The sequence below is a fragment of the Mixophyes fleayi genome, unplaced genomic scaffold, assembly GCF_038048845.1.
Source record: "Mixophyes fleayi isolate aMixFle1 unplaced genomic scaffold, aMixFle1.hap1 Scaffold_37, whole genome shotgun sequence".
Taxonomy (NCBI): domain Eukaryota; kingdom Metazoa; phylum Chordata; class Amphibia; order Anura; family Limnodynastidae; genus Mixophyes; species Mixophyes fleayi.
Window position 1 is genome coordinate 798,822 of NW_027447687.1, and position 8,507 is coordinate 807,328.

Genomic DNA, 8,507 nt, shown 5'->3' on the forward strand with positions numbered 1-8,507 from the left:
AGGATTCAAATCATGAATTGAATCATGAATCATGAATCTTGAATCATGAATCATGAATTGAATCATGAATTATGAATCATGAATTGATTAATGAATCATGAATCATGAATCATGACATGAATCATGAATCATGAATCATAAATCGAATCATGAATCATGAATTGAAGCATGAATCATAAATCATGAATGGAATCATGAATCATGAATCAAGAATCATGAATCGAATCATGAATCATGAATTGAATCATGAATCATGAATCGTGAATTGAATCATGAATCATAAATAATGAATCATGACATGAATCATGAATCATAAATCGAATCATGAATCATAAATTGAATCAGGATTCGAATCATGAATTGAATCATGTATGATGAATTGAATCATGAATCATGAATCTTGAATCATGAATCATGAATTGAATCATGAATCATGAATTATGAATCATGAATTAAATCATGAATCATGAATTGAATCATGAATCATGAATCATGAATTGAATCATGAATCATGAATCATGAATCGAATCATGAATCATGAATTGAATCATGAATCATGAATTTAATCATGAATCATAAATAATGAATCATGAATCATGAATCATGAATCGAATCATGAATCATGAATCATGAATTGAATCATGAATCATGAATCATGAATTGAATCATGAATCATGAATCATGAATCATGAATTGAATCATGAATCATGAATCATGAATGGAATCATGAATCATGAATTTAATCATGAATCATGAATAATGAATCATGAATCATGAATCATGAATTGAATCATGAATAATGAATTGAATCATGAATCATGAATCATGAATTGAATTATGAATCATGAATCATTAATCGAATCATGAATCATGAATTAAATCATGAAACATGAATCATGAATTGAATCATGAATCATGAATCATTAATCGAATCATGAATCTTGAATCATGAATCATGACAAGAATCATGAATCATGAATCATAAATCGAATCATGAATCATGAATTGAATCAGGATTCAAATCATGAATTGAATCATGAATCATGAATCTTGAATCATGAATCATGAATTGAATCATGAATTATGAATCATGAATTGAATCATGTATCATTAATTGAATCATGAATCATGAATTGATTAATGAATCATGAATCATGAATCATGACATGAATCATGAATCATGAATCATAAATCGAATCATGAATCATGAATTGAAGCATGAATCATGAATCATGAATGGAATCATGAATCATGAATCAAGAATCATGAATCGAATCATGAATCATGAATTGAATCATGAATCATGAATCGTGAATTGAATCATGAATCATAAATAATGAATCATGACATGAATCATGAATCATAAATCGAATCATGAATCATAAATTGAATCAGGATTCGAATCATGAATTGAATCATGTATGATGAATTGAATCATGAATCATGAATCTTGAATCATGAATCATGAATTGAATCATGAATCATGAATTATGAATCATGAATTAAATCATGAATCATGAATTGAATCATGAATCATGAATCATGAATCGAATCATGAATCATGAATCATGAATTGAATCATGAATCATGAATTTAATCATGAATCATAAATAATGAATCATGAATCATGAATCATGAATCGAATCATGAATCATGAATCATGAATTGAATCATGAATCATGAATCATGAATTGAATCATGAATCATGAATCATGAATCATGAATCATGAATTGAATCATGAATCATGAATTATGAATAATGAATTGAATCATGAATCATGAATCATGAATTGAATCATAAATCATGAATCATGAATCAAATCATGAATCATGAATCATGAATTGAATCATGAATCATGAATTGAATCATGAATCATGAATCATGAATCATGAATCAAATCATGAATCATGAATCATGAATTGAATCATGAATCATGAATCATGAATTGAATCATGAATCATGAATCATGAATTGAATCATGAATCATGAATCATCAACCATATCATAAATCATGAATTATGAATCATGAATTGATTCATGAATCATGAATTATGAATCATGAATTGAATCATGAATCATGAATCATGAATTGAATCATGAATTGAATCATGAATCATGAATTGAATCATGAATCATAAATTAAATCATGAATCATGAATCATGAATTGAATCATGAATCAAATCATGAATCATGAATCATGAATCATGAATTGAATCATGAATCATGAATTGAATCATGAATCATGAATCATGAATCATGAATTGAATCATGAATCATGAATCATGAATCGAATCATGAATCATGAATCATGAATCATGAATTGAATCATGAATCATGAATCATCAACCAAATCATAAATCATGAATTATGAATCATGAATTGATTCATGAATCATGAATTATAAATCATGAATTGAATCATGAATCATGAATCATGAATTGAATCATGAATTGAATCATGAATCATGAATCATGAATTGAATCATGAATCATAAATTAAATCATGAATCATGAATCATGAATTGAATCATGAATCAAATCATGAATCATGAATCATGAATTGAATCATGAATCATGAATTGAATCATGAATCATGAATTGAATCATGAATAATGAATTGAATCATGAATCATAAATCATGAATTGAATTATGAATCATAAATTAAATCATGAATCATGAATCATGAATTGAATCATGAATCAAATCATGAATCATGAATCATGAATTGAATCATGAATCATGAATTGAATCATGAATCATGAATTGAATCATGAATAATGAATTGAATCATGAATCATAAATCATGAATTGAATTATGAATCATGAATCATTAATCGAATCATGAATCATGAATTAAATCATGAAACATGAATCATGAATTGAATCATAAATCATGAATCATGAATTGAATCATGAATCTTGAATCATGAATCATGACAAGAATCATGAATCATGAATCATAAATCGAATCATGAATCATGAAATGAATCAGGATTCAAATCATGAATTGAATCATGAATCTTGAAACATGAATCATGAATTGAATCATGAATCATGAATTATGAATCATGAATTGAATCATGTATCATGAATTGAATCATGAATCATGAATTGATTAATGAATCATGAATCATGAATCATGACATGAATCATGAATCATGAATCATAAATCGAATCATGAATCATGAATTGAAGCATGAATCATGAATCATGAATGGAATCATGAATCATGAATCAAGAATCATGAATCGAATCATGAATCATGAATTGAATCATGAATCATGAATCGTGAATTGAATCATGAATCATGAATCATGACATGAATCATGAATCATAAATCGAATCATGAATCATAAATTGAATCAGGATTCGAATCATGAATTGAATCATGTATGATGAATTGAATCATGAATCATGAATCTTGAATCATGAATCATGAATTGAATCATGAATCATGAATTATGAATCATGAATTAAATCATGAATCATGAATTGAATCATGAATCATGAATCATGAATTGAATCATGAATCATGAATTTAATCATGAATCATAAATAATGAATCATGAATCATGAATTGAATCATGAATCATGAATCATGAATCATGAATCATGAATTGAATCATGAATCATGAATTGAATCATGAATCATGAATCATGAATCATGAATCATGAATTGAATCATGAATCATGAATTATGAATAATGAATTGAATCATGAATCATGAATCATGAATTGAATCATAAACCATGAATCATGAATCAAATCATGAATCATGAATCATGAATTGAATCATGAATCATGAATTGAATCATGAATCATGAATCATGAATCATGAATCATCAACCAAATCATAAATCATGAATTATGAATCATGAATTAATTCATGAATCATGAATTATGAATCATGAATTGAATCATGAATCATGAATCATGAATTGAATCATGAATTGAATCATGAATCATAAATCATGAATTGAATCATGAATCATAAATTAAATCATAATTCATGAATCATGAATTGAATCATGAATCAAATCATGAATCATGAATCATGAATCATGAATTGAATCATGAATCATGAATTGAATCATGAATCATGAATCATGAATCATGAATCATGAATCATGAATTGAATCATGAATCATCAACCAAATCATAAATCATGAATTATGAATCATGAATTGATTCATGAATCATGAATTATGAATCATGAATTGAATCATGAATCATGAATCATGAATTGAATCATGAATTGAATCATGAATCATGGATCATGAATTGAATCATGAATCATAAATTAAATCATGAATCATGAATCATGAATTGAATCATGAATCAAATCATGAATCATGAATCATGAATTGAATCATGAATCATGAATCGAATCATGAATCTTGAATCATGAATTGAATCATGAATCATGAATCATGAATCATGAATTGAATTATGAATCATGAATCATGAATCGAATCATGAATCATGTATCAAGAATCATGAATCGAATCTTGAATCATGAATTGAATCATGAATCATGAATCATGAATCATGAATTAAATCATGAAACATGAATCATGAATCATGAATCTTGAATCATGAATCATGAATTGAATCATGAATCTTGAATCATAAATCGAATCATGAATCATGAAATTAATCAGGATTCGAATCATGAATTGAATCATGAATCATGAATTGAATCATGAATTATGAATCATGAATTGAATCATGTATCATGAATTGAATCATGAATCATGATTTGAATCATGAATCATGAATTATGAATCATGAATTGAATCATGAATCATGAATCATGAATTGAATCATGAATCATGAATCATGAATTGAATCATGAATCGAATCATGAATCATGAGTTGAATCATGAATCATGAATTGAATCATGAATTGAATCATGAATCACGAATCATGAATTGAATCATGAATCATGAATTGAATCATGAATCATGAATTGAATCATGAATCATAAATTGAATCATGAATCATGAATCATGAATTGAATCATGAATCGAATCATGAATCATGAATTGAATCATGAATCATGAATTGAATCATGAATCATGAATTGATTCATGAATCATGAATTGAATCATGAATCATGAATTGAATCATGAATCATGAATTATGAATCATGAATTGAATCATGAATCATGAATCATGAATTGATTCATGAATCATGAATTGAATCATGAATCATGAATTGAATCATGAATCATGAATTATGAATCATGAATTGAATCATGAATCATGAATCATGAATTGATTCATGAATCATGAATCATGAATCATGAATCATGAATTGAATCATGAATCATGAATCATGAATTGAATCATGAATCATGAATCATGAATTGAATCATGAATTGAATCATGAATCACGAATCATGAATTGAATCATGAATCATGAATTGAATCATGAATCATAAATTGAATCATGAATCATGAATCATGAATTGAATCATGAATCGAATCATGAATCATGAATTGAATCATGAATCATGAATTGAATCATGAATCATGAATTGATTCATGAATCATGAATTGAATCATGAATCATGAATTAAATCATGAATCATGAATTATGAATCATGAATTGAATCATGTATCATGAATTGAATCATGAATCATGAATTGAATCATGAATCATGAATTATGAATCATGAATCGAATCATGAATCATGAATCATGAATTGAATCATGAATCATGAATTGAATCATGAATCATGAATTGATTCATGAATCATGAATTGAATCATGAATCATGAATTGAATCATGAATCATGAATTATGAATCATGAATTGAATCATGAATCATGAATCATGAATTGAATCATGAATCATGAATCATGAATCATGAATCATGAATTGAATCATGAATCATGAATCATGAATTGAATCATGAATCATGAATCATGAATTGAATCATGAATTGAATCATGAATCACGAATCATGAATTGAATCATGAATCATGAATTGAATCATGAATCATAAATTGAATCATGAATCATGAATCATGAATTGAATCATGAATCGAATCATGAATCATGAATCATGAATTGAATCATGAATCATGAGTCGAATCATGAATCTTGAATCATGAATTAAATCATGAATCATGAATCATGAATCATGAATTGAATCATGAATTGAATCATGAATCACGAATCATGAATTGAATCATGAATCATGAATTGAATCATGAATCATAAATGGAATCATGAATCATGAATCATGAATTGAATCATGAATCATGAATTGAATCATGAATCATGATTTGAATCATGAATCTTGAATAATGAATTGAATCATGAATCATGAATCATGAATCATGATTTGAATTATGAATCATGAATCATGAATCGAATCATGAATCATGAATCAAGAATCATGAATCGAATCTTGAATCATGAATTGAATCATGAATCATGAATCATGAATTATGAATTGAATCATGAATCATGTATCATGAATCATGAATTGAATCATGAATCATAAATCATGAATCATGAATCATGAATCGAATCATGAATCATGAATCGAATCATGAATCATGAATCAAGAATCATGAATCGAATCATGAATCATGAATTAAATCATGAATAATGAATGGAATCAGGATTCGAATCATGAATTGAATCATGAATCATGAATTGAATCATGAATCATGAATTATGAATCATGAATTGAATCATGAATCATGAATTGAATCATGATTAATGAATCATGAATCGAATCATGAATCTTGAATCATGAATCGAATCATGAATCTTGAATCATGAATTGAATCATGAATCATGAATCATGAATCATGAATCGAATCATGAATCTTGAATCATGAATCATGAATTGAATCATGAATTGAATCATGAATCACGAATCATGAATTGAATCATGAATCATGAATTGAATCATGAATCATAAATTGAATCATGAATCATGAATTATGAATCATGAATTGAATCATGATTAATGAATCATGAATCGAATCATGAATCTTGAATCATGAATTGAATCATGAATCATGAATCATGAATCATGAATCGAATCATGAATCTTGAATCATGAATTGAATCATGAATCATGAATCATGAATCATGAATTGAATCATGAATCGAATCATGAATCATGAATCATGAATTGAATCATGAATCATGAATCGAATCATGAATCTTGAATCATGAATTGAATCATAAATCATGAATCATGATTAATGAATTGAATCATGAATCATGAATCATGAATTGAATCATGAATTGAATCTTGAATCATGAATCATGAATTGAATCATGAATCATGAATCATAAATTGAATCATGAATCATGAATTGAATCATGAATCATGAATTGAATCATGAACCATGAATCGAATCATGAATCTTGAATCATGAATTGAATCATGAATCATGAATCATGAATCATGAATTGAATTATGAATCATGAATCATGAATCAACAATCATGAATCGAATCTTGAATCATGAATTGAATCATGAATCATGAATCATGAATTATGAATTGAATCATGAATCATGAATCATGAATCATGAATTGAATCATGAATCATGAATCATGAATCATGAATTGAATCATGAATCATGAATCATGAATCGAATCATGAATCATGAATCAAGAATCATGAATCGAATCATGAATCATGAATTGAATCATGAATAATGAATTGAATCAAGAATCATGAATCATGAATTGAATTATGAATCATAAATCATGAATCGAATCATGAATCATGAATCATGAATTGAATCATGAAACATGAATCATGAATTGAATCATGAAACATGAATCATGAATTGAATCATGAATCATAAATCATGAATCATGACATGAATCATGAATCATGAATCATAAATCGCATCATGAATCATGAATTGAATCAGGATTTGAATCATGAATTGAATCATGAATCATGAATTGAATCATGAATCATGAATCATGAATTGAATCAGGAATCATGAATTATGAATCATGAATTAAATCATGAATCATAATTTGAATCATGAATCATGAATTGATTAATAAATCATGAATCATGAATCGAATCATGAATCATGAATTGAATCATGAATTGAATCATGAATCATGAATTGAATCATGAATCATGAATCATGAATTGAATCATGAATTGAATCATGTATCACGAATCATGAATTGAATCATGAATCATGAATTGAATCATGAATCATAAATTGAATCATGAATCATGAATCATGAATTGAATCATGAATCGAATCATGAATCATGAATCATGAATTGAATCATGAATCATGAATTGAATCATGAATCTTGAATCATGAATTGAATCATGAATCATGAATCATGAATCATGAATTGAATTATGAATCATGAATCATGAATCGAATCATGAATCAAGAATCATGAATCGAATCTTGAATCATGAATTGAATCATGAATCATGAATCATGAATTATGAATTGAATCATGAATCATGAATCATGAATCATGAATTGA